Below are 9,980 nucleotides of genomic sequence, written 5' to 3' on the forward strand. Positions count from 1 at the left end.
CATAACAGCACTTTAAGTCCTTTTGTTATGGTTACGAGGCCAGTCGACACAAAATGCTTGAATGAGATTGCTAGTAATGTATGTTCAGCACTGACATTTCCTTTTATTACTCAATAATACACATTTTATTGTAAGGGTACTCTGGTGCCTCCACTACAAGTGTAACATAAACATGTGTGTGTGTGTGTGTGTGTGTGTGTGTGTGTGTGTGTGTGTGTGTGTGTGTGTGTGTGTGTGTGTGTGTGTGTGTGTGTGTGTGTGTGTGTGTGTGTGTGTGTATAAGAGAGAGAGAGAGAGAGAGAGAGAGAGAGAGAGAGAGAGAGAGAGAGAGAGAGAGGTGTTGAATGTGACCTTTTACTTGCTGGATAGAGAAAATCGTTCATAATCTAACTACCAAGGACATTATGTAGTAAATAAAAGGATGAAACTGAGTCTCATTACCATGAAAGAGTATGCATTACACCTTCTATACATTCTATACCATAGCTGTTATGCTATACTTTATACACGTCTGTGCCTCAGGGCTGGCATATAGATTTGGAAAGGTGTGGCAGCTGCTACACCCTGACTGTCAGATTATAGATAAACACTAAATCATAAGGTTACATGTTTCTCAGAAGATCTAGTTAAACAAAATCAATGCATATTATTACTAGTAATGAATTCCATATTTGAACTGAATTCTACCTTTAAATTATAATAATTATAACAACATCGGTTTTGGTTGAATGATATATTTGAATAAATTATGTGTTGAAAACTGTAAGCTTTCCATGAATTTCATTTTTTTTGTTTGTTTGTTTCTTTTTTTTTCCTTTAGATTAAATATTTATTTATTTATTTAGATTTGAATGGTTAAAAAAATACATGAAAATATTAAAATGATATGTGAGAAGTTTATATATTTGTTGTAATCTGGGGTAAAAAACAAAAACAAAAAAAAACAGACAAATGTTGAGCCAGGGGAATTTTGGCAAACAGCCAAAAAATCCGACGAATCTGTTTTAGGTCATTTGTTTCTTTTAATACTTTGTGTAGAACTTGTTTGTATGTTGTACCAACTTAAATACAGCATAAATACCCTTCAGTAAAATGACCAAAATGTTATTATTTTCAGTTTAACATTACGTTCACTTTCTGGTAAGATCATATGTAGCCAATTCAACAAACAAACAAACAAAAAAATTAGTCATTAGAGGAATTTCATCAAACATTGAACGTCATGGAAATAGAAATAAGGCTAAACAATTTAATTTGTCATTTGATTCCAGCTCAAAATATCTTGCTGCAGTTGAAATGAAATCTACAAATGCTATTTTCTCGTTTTTCACATTTCATTTTCACTGTTCGCTTAAAACTTCAAAATTCTTTCAAATCTCTGTAGTCAATATGTGAATATTATACCATGATATTTTAAATGATGTTGGTGTTGTATAATCAGAGAAGAAAAAACACTGATGATTTGAACTGAGCTTTGTCTATATTTATATTTATATGTTATAAAAGTAACATAACATTGTACATTCAAAAAAAAAATTATGGGCCTTAAATTCTTAGTAGATTTAAACACAATAAGAAAATAAATTTAACTCATTCAGGTCTTTCAACATAGCCAATTTTCAAATTGAAAAATTCATAACCAATTATTCATTTGGTAGAACATTTACATTGACATTATTTCCTGTCCAGTGTCACCCAAATGAAGATGAGGTTCCCTTCTGAGTCTAAGTCCTCTCAAGGTTTCTTCCTCATATTCCCTTGCCACAGTCTGTACAGTAGCTTGCTCATTATAAAAATTCATAGAGATGAAAAATAACTTATTGTAAAATGTTAAACTTCAACATTTTTATTCTGTTTATATACTTCTGTAAAACTGCTTTGAGACCATGTGAAATGTTAAAAAAACGCTATAAAAATAAATTGAATTAATATTAATTTGCCGTCTGCCAAATGCCGTAAATTTAAATGTAAGTTTTGTAAATGTAATTGTTTTGTTTAGGAGTGGAATTAGCACATTTTTCAGATAATTTTGTAAAAGTTTTGTTTATAAAAATAATTCAGAAATATGTCTTCATTTTCATCCAAGACTTTGCATCAGGTTTCAATATTACTGGACTAAGATACATTTAACTTCCTGTTTGCTACCTGAGGAAATAGTTTAATAAAAGAAAATAGTTTAGTGGCGTATTTAACTCATACTGGTTCATGGTTCATTTAGCTAGATACGATACGACCTTGTTTTCCTTTAGTCTCTGTAGATTATGTTAATCTAAGTAAATTTTATATAAGAATAGGAATTCTGTGCAAAGATGGTTGTTAGTTAGATTCATCAAAATTGGTACAGATTTATTGAAATATTTGAAAAATAATGAAAAATAATCACCTTCAAATCACTCAGAATTATATTATTATAATGATAATAATAATAATAACTATTATTCTTATTCTTATTCTTATTCTTATTCTTATTATTATTGTTGTTGTTGTTGTTGTTGTCAATGAATGAAAACACATATGTAGCACTTTAGATTGTCATTATGAGTCTTTACTGACCTTCTACATAAAAAAAACAACTAAATAACAAAAATAAATAAATTATTGAAATAATTAATGCATTAATTAATTAGGTAAGTGTAAGTAAGTAAGTAAGTAAGTAAGACCTGTTTTGGTGCCAGATTTCACGAATCACTTAAACGCATTGTTTTTTCTTCCATGATTCAACAGCCCTAAATAAAATTATTGAAGAGAAAAATTCAAAAGAAAATGTTCTTTTTGTTGTTTTCTACAATCCATGTTTTAATCGTGCATGTTACAAATTTTGTACATTAATAGATTTGATATTTGTATGATTTCAGGCAGGCTGTTTATGGACAATGTAAAATATTAATATTAAAGCAAAAAATTTAATAAAAAAAAATAGCAAGGTCTAATAAAGTTAAAATAGTGTTATTTATTTATTTATTTATTTGTTTGTTTGTTTATTTATTTATTTATTTATTTATTTATTTATTACACATATTGTACTGTATTATACTAAAAATATTAATTAAAATCAATTTAACTGTATAGCACTTTCAACCATTCATATTGTCTCGAAGCAGCTTTACAGAGGCACAGAAGAAGAAGAAGAAGAAGAAGAAGAAGAAGAAGAAGAAGAAGAAGAAGAAGAAGAAGAAGAAGAAAAAATAAATATAAAAATAAATGAAAAAATATTAATCTAAAATGTACAATGTAAAATTGATCACATATCACCCATTTGATAAGGATAAACTGTGGAGAAATACAAAATACATTTATACAAGGACGTGGAGGTCTCATATTCACTATTATTATCACTTACCCAAATCCTCTAACTTACAAATCCCATAGAATAAACGTCACATAATAAACCTGGTGTGTGTGTGTGTGTGTGTGTGTGTGTGTGTGTGTTGGTGAGTGGGTGGGTGTAATACACATGTCTAATGTACAATAAAGACTGTCTAAAAAAGATGTGCCACACAAATGAACCGAAGATTCTTCATCCTGTTTGTCTGGAAACAAATAAGCTGTAGCCGATAAATATCGTTTAGTTCCCTGGAGTGTGGTCACAGATGACACGGTGGTGAAGGAGGAGCAGGTAGTCTTGCTTTCTCATGGTCATTTCTTACTCTTAATAACTAGAATGAATTTCATGGTTGCACATTTTTTCATTATATAGTACAGTTATAGAAGGGGATTATTCATTATAATATGGTGTCAGATGAGTATGGCTTTCCTTCCCTTGCTGTTTAAATTTAGTTCCTCTCCAGGTTTCTTTCTCATATTGTCTCATTAGGGATAAATGTCTACATTAGAAATGGATAACCTTAATGTATATATTTCTGCAATGCTTCTTTGTGACAGTGTCCAACGTTAAAAGTGCTATTCAAATAAAATAGAACTGAATTGAATTGAATTGTATTGAATCGAATTGAATGTTCTCCTTGAATGTGGGTCCATGTGGGTTTACACTAATTTCTCCCAACTCCCAAAAACAGCCTGAGCTGGTTTATAGTCAGTAGTCAATGAACAAGACAGGACCGGGAAAAGTCAATACTCTTGGCAACATTGGTGATGTAGTTGGATTTTGTTCAAATGTCTTTAAATCATTTGAAAACACTTTAGATGGTTAGAAAAGATACACTGAACTCATCGCTAACTCCAGACTCAACTGTATAAACATTTCATACAACTAAATTCTATAAAATCTTACAAATATTTAGTATTTCTTTATTTCTTCACAAAGAAGGCTGGTTTCTATTTAAAGATCTGATATATTATTACAAAGGCGTTTCTATAGGTTTACAATCTACACAACCCTACAAAAATAGTCCATGGATAGAGATCTACTTATACCAGACTATAATAATAATAATAATAATAATAATAATAATAATAATAATAATAATAATAATAATACAGTAAGTATGAAAGAAAAGAAAAAAAAGCAGACAGCACAGTAAGACATGGAGTCATTAGGAAAAGAAATGCAGGAAAGATGGTTGTGAGATTGGTGAAGGGAGATGCACTCGTGGAGATGAAGAGAAATGACAAATGAATTGAAATTGGAATTAATGTTTAAAGAAAAGTGCTGGCTTTATAATTCGTTATAGATTGGCGGGGCATCATTTCTGTTGATACTAAAGAAAGATACTGAAGAAATACATCTGAATTTGTTAGAATGAATTTGGGAAAGAAATTGAAACAGCATTTATAAAAAGAAATAAAAGAAATAAAATGAAAATAACAAGGCAAACGTTATTTTTCGAAATGGAAATAAAGCTGTAGCGCATGTATGGCTTGTTTGAAATAATAGTGTCAGTTTGAAATAATATCAAGTATCACCTGGAACAAAAGCTAATTTTAAGAAATAAACACGGTAGTAAAAAAAATGCAGGAACAGTCTGTACTTTTTCTCAGATTTTTCTGTGTAAAGATTAGTTGAAATCTCAAAATCCATAGAAATGGATAGGCATGGAGATTAAGAGGAGACTAGACCACAGGTGTGTGTAGAAATGTTCTCCACTCAAAGTAATGCTTAATTTGAAAAATAAAGAAAGAAAGAGATTGGACTGAGAAGGAACACCTGAGAGCTGATAGACTTTTTTTCCGTCGAGATGGCGATGAAACTGTTCAAGAAAAAACTGCACGAGGACGATGAGGGCAGCGTGTGTCAGCTGAAATATACTCTCCTCTGGTGAGGCCGTGAAAACAACAAGGCTACAAGAACGTGCTTTTTCTAATACTTCAGTTTCATCTTGCTCTCTCTCTTTCTCTCTCTATTGCACACAATTTTATCTCACTTAAACTGAGGTAAAGTGTTAGTAAATAATCTACTGTATGTTTCATCTCTGGGCTAATTTGCAACTCTAGACTTCCTGTGCAGGTTCCTTTTCATGAGCGCTAATAAGCTTAGATCTGTCAGGTGCTCAGGTTTGGATCTCCGGCTTCGGCCCACGGTAATCCTGGCTTTGATGATACACAGTGTGCTGAAAGGAAATGAAGGGTCTCGTGAAGGACCTACCACCCGCCCTACATGGGAACAATGAGAGCACAACTGGGGTATTATTATTTTATAGGCTTTACCATGAGCTGGTCCACTTAGAGGAATTACAGTAGTTAATATAGGCACATGAACCTGCACAGATATGTACATGGCAGATTCATAGACAATGCTGTGTACCAGATCGTCTCAGGTGCACACACACACACACACACACACACACACACACACACACACACACACACACACACACACACACACACACCACAGACACATTTGGGTAGAGTGGGGCTTGAACAGACTCAATCAATACAGTCTCCACAGAGAGCAGCTGTTGGCCAGGATGTTGAGCAGCACTCTGCCGTCGCTATGGTGACAGCGCCGGCTTCGACAGCTGGACGAGGATGGCGTATGTGCATGTGTGTGTGCTTGTGTGTGCGTACGTGTGTGTATGTGTTGATGATTAATCTGTGTGCACCACTTACCAGTGCAGTGTATGTCCTCATCCCCCATGTGCCATATTGCTCCAGCTAGAACAGCACTGAACCCGGAGCGTCTATAGGCGCTAAACGAATTTAGGGGACACATCGATCTAATCAGCTTCAACCTTCCATGCAGAAACTGCTGAAACAGCACCATGGTGTGCTCTGTGTTCACTACAGCAGCCTGCACTGATCATTGATGCTGCCTGAGGCTTTGTTAGCATTCAGAAGCCATGCTGGTGCAACACGGCCAGTTTCTGTAAATTTAACACAATTTGGTGTTTGGTCATTTGTTTGTTTTGTTTCATTTCACTGCAGTGTTTTGAGATTCTCAAAATCTTTTAAATGCTCAAAAGTGTGCATTTAAGAGAAAGCAGCCTTAGATCTTGATACGCACCATAAAAACTCATCCAGGACAACGTTTGTTTAAATAATTTGATGAAAAATTTGATTTGTTGTTTGTTTTGCAATGTTGTGAAATTTAGCATTATCACTTTTTAGATATTTAAAATAAAGAAATAAATAAAACCTTAACATATTTTTAAAAAATAAAAATAAAAAGCCCAGACAAATAAATAGATCAGTAGTTTTTGTTGTTTGTTTGTTTGTTTTTTGAATGGAGAAGATTAAAGATACAAAAATCAATAGTGTTATATTAAACGTTACTTCACGTCTTATTTCTGCATTTTATTATAATTTATAGACAATCTTCCTTCTAACCTTCTATTTCTGAAGCATCTCAATCCAAGCAGCTCAATAAAAGATATCAGATTCAGAAAATATGTTTCTTGCATTCTATCTATAGATATTATTGATGTATATTTCTAATATTTCTAATATTTCAGTCAACCTTGAAATCCTTGGTTAACATTGAGCAAAACTTGACTTTTAATGTGAACTACAAATAATACGCACTAGAATTTTAAGGTTAAAAATACATAAGTAAATAAAAATGATAATAAATAAATAAGATTATAAAATTAAGATAAATAAGATAAATAAAATTATAATACTGTGTTGTTGTTTTTTAACCTTTTTTAAATATATATTTGTTTGTTTGCTGTTAAATGAGCTTTGGAAAATGTAATGATACTTGATAAATGATGTGTGGTCTATACTGTATGTAATTTTAGATTTTTAGTCAGTGGAAATGTTTTATATGAGTACAATTTTACTCATAAATATTAAACCTCTTACTCATAAATATTAAAACTCAATCATTATTCAGTTCTACTAGCATGACAATTCATAGAGGGGATTCTATATATTCTATATATACTATATAGTATAGTATAAAATAAAAATGCTATAAAATAAAAATGCTATAAAAATGTATAGTTGGTGATTCAAATTAAACTTTATTTTAAATTCTGTCTTGAATTTTAATTTGTCTTACACTTAAGGTTTTAATTTGTCCTAGTAGAAACCACGATCACAGAGCCGAAATCTCAACCATGAGCAATTTTAAATGGCGATTCTTGTGCAAATATTTATCATCGAGTTTCTCTGAAAGCATTTATTAGCATTGAATGAAAATGCTAGCACTGAAAACAAACTCCTCAACATATCTTTATGAAGTGTTTAGAGCAGGAATGTTGTAGAGATCAAACATGTTCAATATCATTTAGCTTTGATTCCTTGGCTATCGGTGGTGTTTTAAAAGCTTTTTAATCGTTTGAGGTCATGCAGCAAGAGTGAGCGAAAGCGCCAGGTCAAACTCGCGTCATGCTAAATCAGATTTTTTTCAATTCCAATACGTAAAATGTATGCATTCCAACAAGCAGAAGGAATTGTGTTAGCCTTAGTAATGAAATGAATGTTTATTTTATCATTCGTGTTTTGTTGTCACATATCCTACACATTAGTACTGATCAAACTATGTTAGCAAAGAGTAACACTTTTATTGTTTGTAAAGGAATTTCAGATACATTATATATCATTATATATACATCATACATTGCATGGTTGAAATTCTTTTTAATCTGCAATCATGACCATGTATCCAGGTACATTTACAGTAGCTATCTAAAGTTATTTAGCTGGAAAAACCAACCATTAAGCTCCATAAATCACAATATACTCCTTCTGTATCTCTTGTCTTAGCATACATCTGTATTTGCTTTAATTTTAGTGTTATGCTGCCATCCATCCATCCACCCACCCACCCATCTATCTATCTATCTATCTATCTATCTATCTATCTATCTATCTATCTATCTATCTATCTATCTATCTATCTATCTATCTATCTATCTATCTATCTATCTGAGAATGAAGTGTCATTTAGTTTAGTAGACTGTAGAGTAGACATAGCCTATAAAGTATTAGTATTGATATAAACCTCTTTAACGCATGAAACTAAACTAATCTTTAAGTTAAAGTTATTTGTTTACAGTAGGACAGAATTTGGATAATAATGAATAAAATAAACCTTGTGCCCAAGCTTAAGCAAGCTTAAACTGATCAAGTGAGTTGAGGTCATTTGGGAGTTTAAGTTACATTTTGTAAAGTGTAAATTAAATTGCTGTGATCAGAATTCTAACAACTATATTGATTTCTTTTTTTATTTATTTATTTGTTTGTTTGTTTGTTTGTTTGTTTTTGAAGGGAATTTCTATGGATATTGATTCATTATAGCACACAGTATGAATCATGGCATATGTCAACAAAAGTTATTAATATGGCTTAATTAAGGTGATGGAAATCAAATAGAAAAAAGCTGAAGCTGAGCTGAAATGACATTATGATTTCGTGTATATATATATCAACAACATAAACGATCTTTAATAATACTGCAGTCACACTATTCATTAGGAGGTACAGTAACAGTCATTTGAACATTTATCGTGTGTATGATTCATTTAAGGGTTAGTCCATGCATTCATGAGTCATATTCATTAATAAATGAATTCATCACTTGCTCCCAATGATGGACCTTAATGTATAGTGTTAGCTAATCATGTACATTTTACTTGGTATTGATTCCATGGAAAGAAAAACACAGACACGTTTTTTTTAAAACCTTAAACGTAAAGAGATCGTATCAGTTCCGTTAGTCGGTTCAGTTCATACTTTATTTTATTCGATGACAATTTCAGAAAATCCAAAAGATTCAATAAGGTAACACTAATAGAAAAAGAAATAAGGCTGAGTACCAGACCAGAGGCTAAAGGGGGGAAAAAAAGGGAAACCAAATACAGTGCAATGAGTGCATGGAGTAAGAAGGAGGGAGGGAAGGAGGGAGGGAGGTGTTTTGCCTCACATTCCACTATCATTTGCCCCCTTGAAAAAAAAAGAGGGAAGAAAAAAAGAGGGGGGGGGGGGGTTATGCCATACACACAGGGCTACTGTCTGGTTTCTATGGAAACCGCAAGGCTATTATCGTACCTTGCCATTCATTATGAAAAGACTTTCGTTGACGGAGAGGGTGGGATGGAGGGGGGTAAAGTAGAGAGAGAGAGAGAGAGAGAGAGAGAGAGAGAGAGAGAGAGAGAGAGAGAGAGAGAGAGAGAGAGAGAGAGAGGAAACCTTTTCTGAAGTCACAGCTGGGAGACGGTGGGAAGGAAGATGGTTGGAACAGTTGAAGAGATTAAAGAACTGAATGATTTTAGTGAATATAGCACGCTTAAGTCATGCAAACATTTTTTAACCGGTCAGACCATCCATTTCTTCTTCTTCTCTTAATTCCCAGATGTTTTAAAAAAAAATACAAAAAAAAAAAACGGACCGGAGTTACTCCACAGCCATGAAAAGAAAATAGGGGCTCCTTTAATAAGACTCGGGAGATTTAACGTACTATAGACTTGTCATTCTTTGTTCCTTCTTTGTAAATGCTGAACAGGTGGGCTTTGACCGCTCGCTCTCTTTTCTGGACGATGGAGGCCAAGCTGCCTCCTGGGATGCTCAGTCCAGCACACAAAAAAAGACAGAGGAGTGAGTGAGTGAGAGAGAGAGAGAGAGAGAGAGAGAGAGAGAGA

The 9,980-nt window shown here is 32.8% G+C and overlaps 1 long non-coding RNA gene across 2 annotated transcripts in view; it reads right to left on the minus strand.

The window, feature by feature from the left end:
- Positions 1-7,884: 7,884 nt before the first annotated feature.
- Positions 7,885-9,980, minus strand: part of LOC113655079 — a 90,627-nt gene continuing 88,531 nt past the window's right edge. For both annotated transcript variants that reach the window (XR_007139594.1, XR_003443630.2), the window contains exon 4: positions 7,885-9,980. This exon is cut by the window's right edge and continues 47 nt beyond it. This is a non-coding gene — a long non-coding RNA (uncharacterized LOC113655079).

Source organism: Tachysurus fulvidraco, chromosome 26, assembly GCF_022655615.1.
Source record: "Tachysurus fulvidraco isolate hzauxx_2018 chromosome 26, HZAU_PFXX_2.0, whole genome shotgun sequence".
Lineage (NCBI taxonomy): Eukaryota > Metazoa > Chordata > Actinopteri > Siluriformes > Bagridae > Tachysurus > Tachysurus fulvidraco.